General features: G+C 51.3%; 1 non-coding gene across 1 annotated transcript in view; it reads left to right on the plus strand.

Annotated features, from left to right (window-relative positions):
* The first annotated feature begins 4,590 nt into the window (after positions 1 to 4,590).
* The window catches only part of LOC126430374 (small subunit ribosomal RNA), a 1,909-nt gene continuing 1,499 nt past the window's right edge, over positions 4,591 to 5,000 (plus strand). Inside the window, exon 1 of the ribosomal RNA XR_007577127.1 lies at positions 4,591 to 5,000. This exon is cut by the window's right edge and continues 1,499 nt beyond it. This is a non-coding gene — a ribosomal RNA (small subunit ribosomal RNA).

Raw genomic sequence — 5,000 nt, forward strand, 5'->3', positions numbered from 1 at the left:
AGGTCCACCCAGAAAACACAATATCCCACCCTTCCGACATCCGCACATTGCTCAGCTAAGCCACGAACACCCACACATGTCCTACACAGTGGTGCACCCAACATCACAATACTGCCTCCTGTCACAGCACACAAACAATGGCAGGAATGAAAGACACAGATCTGCCACAACCATGGAATCGGAGCGCCGCCTGTCATGAGCCAAAAGTGCATCCTGACGTGACAAATCGGATAATACCGCAGGCATCCAATTACGATAATCACTATCAACGAACCTGCCGCCCCCCCCCAATACACCTTTCCCTACAACAATGTGTATCTCAACCTACGCTATATCGTACCTTAACCTAACCTATATCGTACCTTAACCTAACCTATATCGTACCTTAACCTAACCTATATCGTACCTTAACCTAACCTATATCGTACCTTAACCTAACCTATATCGTACCTTAACCTAACCTATATCGTACCTTAACCTAACCTATATCGTACCTTAACCTAACCTATATCGTACCTTAACCTAACCTATATCGTACCTTAACCTAACCTATATCGTGCCTTAACCTAACCTATATCGTGCCTTAACCTAACCTATATCGTGCCTTAACCTAACCTATATCGTGCCTTAACCTAACCTATATCGTGCCTTAACCTAACCTATATCGTGCCTTAACCTAACCTATATCGTGCCTTAACCTAACCTATATCGTGCCTTAACCTAACCTAATTTGTGCCTTAACCTAACCTAATTTGTGCCTTAACCTAACCTAATTTGTGCCTTAACCTAACCTAATTTGTGCCTTAACCTAACCTAATTTGTGCCTTAACCTAACCTAATTTGTGCCTTAACCTAACCTAATTTGTGCCTTAACCTAACCTAATTTGTGCCGTAACCTAACCTAATTTGTGCCGTAACGTAACCCATGTTGTGCCGTAACGTAACCCATGTTGTGCCGTAACGTAACCCATGTTGTGCCGTAACGTAACCCATGTTGTGCCGTAACGTAACCCATGTTGTGCCGTAACGTAACCCATGTTGTGCCGTAACGTAACCCATGTTGTGCCGTAACGTAACCCATGTTGTGCCTTAACCTAACCCATGTTGTGCCTTAACCTAACCCATGTTGTGCCTTAACCTAACCCATGTTGTGCCTTAACCTAACCCATGTTGTGCCTTAACCTAACCCATGTTGTGCCTTAACCTAACCCACGTTGTGCCTTAACCTAACCTACGTTGTGCCTTAACCTAACCCATGTTGTGCCTTAACCTAACCCATGTTGTGCCTTAACCTAACCCATGTTGTGCCTTAACCTAACCCATGTTGTGCCTTAACCTAACCCATGTTGTGCCTTAACCTAACCCATGTTGTGCCTTAACCTAACCCATGTTGTGCCTTAACCTAACCCATGGTGTGCCTTAACCTAACCCATGTTGTGCCTTAACCTAACCCATGTTGTGCCTTAACCTAACCCACGTTGTGCCTTAACCTAACCCACGTTGTGCCTTAACCTAACCCACGTTGTGCCTTAACCTAACCCACGTTGTGCCTTAACCTAACCTACGTTGTGCCTTAACCTAACCCATGTTGTGCCTTAACCTAACCCATGTTGTGCCTTAACCTAACCCATGTTGTGCCTTAACCTAACCCATGTTGTGCCTTAACCTAACCCATGTTGTGCCTTAACCTAACCCATGGTGTGCCTTAACCTAACCCATGGTGTGCCTTAACCTAACCCATGGTGTGCCTTAACCTAACCCATGTTGTGCCTTAACCTAACCCATGTTGTGCCTTAACCTAACCCATGTTGTGCCTTAACCTAACCCATGTTGTGCCTTAACCTAACCCATGTTGTGCCTTAACCTAACCCATGTTGTGCCTTAACCTAACCCATGTTGTGCCTTAACCTAACCCATGTTGTGCCTTAACCTAACCCATGTTGTGCCTTAACCTAACCCATGTTGTGCCTTAACCTAACCCATGTTGTGCCTTAACCTAACCCATGTTGTGCCTTAACCTAACCCATGTTGTGCCTTAACCTAACCCATGTTGTGCCTTAACCTAACCCATGTTGTGCCTTAACCTAACCCATGTTGTGCCTTAACCTAACCCATGTTGTGCCTTAACCTAACCCATGTTGTGCCTTAACCTAACCCATGTTGTGCCTTAACCTAACCCATGTTGTGCCTTAACCTAACCCATGTTGTGCCTTAACCTAACCCATGTTGTGCCTTAACCTAACCCATGTTGTGCCTTAACCTAACCCATGTTGTGCCTTAACCTAACCCATGTTGTGCCTTAACCTAACCCATGTTGTGCCTTAACCTAACCCATGTTGTGCCTTAACCTAACCCATGTTGTGCCTTAACCTAACCCATGTTGTGCCTTAACCTAACCCATGTTGTGCCTTAACCTAACCCATGTTGTGCCTTAACCTAACCCATGTTGTGCCTTAACCTAACCCATGTTGTGCCTTAACCTAACCCATGTTGTGCCTTAACCTAACCCATGTTGTGCCTTAACCTAACCCATGTTGTGCCTTAACCTAACCCATGTTGTGCCTTAACCTAACCCATGTTGTGCCTTAACCTAACCCATGTTGTGCCTTAACCTAACCCATGTTGTGCCTTAACCTAACCCATGTTGTGCCTTAACGTAACCCATGTTGTGCCTTAACGTAACCCATGTTGTGCCTTAACCTAACCTATAATGTGCCTTAACCTAACCTAAAGTGCGCCGTAACCTAAACTATATTGCGCCTTAACCTGACGCACGTTGTCGCTGAACCTGCTCTGTAATTGTTATGCAACCCGTTAAAGTAGTGTAGTGTTGCCTAACCGCAACCCTCGCAATATAGTTCGCTACTCGCACTGCCCGGTCCCCTGTGTATCGCGTCATGTTAAACACCTTGCAGGTGTTGCTGACTTTCCACATGCTCCTGCTATACACTGTAGTGTGGATAGCAGCAGGACGTACATGCCCCCCCCCCTTCCCCCCTGCCTTCGCAAGCTGGTCGGTGAGAAGTTTGCATGTTCAATGCCCTTCGCATGCCGACGTACTCAGCCTACGTTGTGGTACGGCCTGTCACCTGTCCGCCGATGTACGCAAAACCCACAAACTGTACTGCACATTGCTCCGTATGTACTGAATGATACATCGTGGCCCATGTGACCGTATGACGACAGCGCCTAGCAACGGCGGACCATACAGTCCAAATATTGTGCACGCAGCTACGTGTCGTCTCCCTATAAGAGCTGGATTGCAGTGTGGTACGCCATACAGACGTGTGGGAGGAACGGACGCCCTGGATGGCGATCAGCATGAGCAGTCTGTTGATGTAGTGGAGCGTGTATTCGGACGTAGTCGTCTCTTCTCACACACCGTGATAGCATGTTGCACCGCGTTCCACATCTGCGACATGCTGCAAGGCGGGCTGACAGTCGTTCGCGCAATGGACACCGCATACGTACGGGGTCTACCTTCCACGTGTTCTCTAGGCGTGCACATGTTGTTGCGTCTATGTGGGCAGACGTAGTGTGTTGTGACACCTGACACAGGCATGCAATACTCGTTGCAAATGGCGATGGACGTGTACGTTTGCTGGTGACGTTACGCAAATGAACAACCGGTAACCCGTTGTGGTGCGGTTGTTCTCGCTAGAGGTGAATCAGTGTTGGCGACGATCGGTCGAGCTATTAACCGGTTGTTTCAGGGATACCCACCATGCCCACGAACGTGAAAGGGGACCCACCATGCCCACGAACGTGAAAGGGGATCTGGGTGTGAGGCGATACGCGGCGGTGGCTGGGTGGGACCGTCCCCGGCCGGTGAGGGGGGGGCCGCCCGGCGTGCTGGCAGCGCGGTGCGTGGGCGCACGCGCTACAGCCGGCTGGTGGGGGCGGCCGGTGGCAGGCGCGCCGGCCGACGGACGCGGCAGGCGGCGCAGCTGCGCGCCGGCGCCCCCTGCTCGCGGCGCCTTGCGGCCAAAGTAGGTCCTCGCGGGCCCGGTGCGAAGCGCGGTGGCCATCTGCAGTGTGCTGGTCCGATTGAGGACTTTGTGCGCTGAGGATGCGCCGCCGCCCGGCGCTCGGCGCCGCGACGCCGTCTGCTGCTCGGTCGCCCCAGCGGTTCTCGCAGGTGGTTTGTATCGCAGCTGTGCGGACGTGTTGGCGCGTGCGCTGTGCTGGGAGAGTTCGCTTCGGCACCCAAGTAGGGCTTTTGTCCTTCTGTGGCGCTGGCGTTGGAGCTGCCGGTCACCGTAGGTGGCGCGTGTTGTCTCCCGCCGGCAATGCCACGACAGCACGCTCCCGGGCCTCTGTCGGCAGCGGCAAGCTCAGTTGGGAGCACGGGTGGTCGCACCTAAAGCGTCTACTCGCCTAACTCCGGGCGATTGCGCCTCTCTCGAACCCGACCAAGTACTTAGGACGGCGCTGCGCGCCGCCGGGACCTGAGAGGGTTTCGAGGTGTGTTGTGCAGGGGAGCTCAGCCTCCTCCTGTTTGCAGAATAATTGAGCGGACGCTTGCGTGTTCGCGCGGGCCCCCGGGACACACTCCCGGGCGGCCGGCTGCTCAGCTCTAGTTGACGCAGCTCCCTGGTTGATCCTGCCAGTAGTCATATGCTTGTCTCAAAGATTAAGCCATGCATGTCTCAGTACAAGCCGCATTAAGGTGAAACCGCGAATGGCTCATTAAATCAGTTATGGTTCCTTAGATCGTACCCACGTTACTTGGATAACTGTGGTAATTCTAGAGCTAATACATGCAAACAGAGTCCCGACCAGAGATGGAAGGGACGCTTTTATTAGATCAAAACCAATCGGTCGGCTCGTCCGGTCCGTTTGCCTTGGTGACTCTGAATAACTTAGGGCTGATCGCACGGTCCTCGTACCGGCGACGCATCTTTCAAATGTCTGCCTTATCAACTGTCGATGGTAGGTTCTGCGCCTACCATGGTTGTAACGGGTAACGGGGAATCAGGGTTCGATTCCGGAGAGGGAGC

The sequence above is a fragment of the Schistocerca serialis genome, unplaced genomic scaffold (assembly GCF_023864345.2).
Source record: "Schistocerca serialis cubense isolate TAMUIC-IGC-003099 unplaced genomic scaffold, iqSchSeri2.2 HiC_scaffold_1045, whole genome shotgun sequence".
Lineage (NCBI taxonomy): Eukaryota > Metazoa > Arthropoda > Insecta > Orthoptera > Acrididae > Schistocerca > Schistocerca serialis.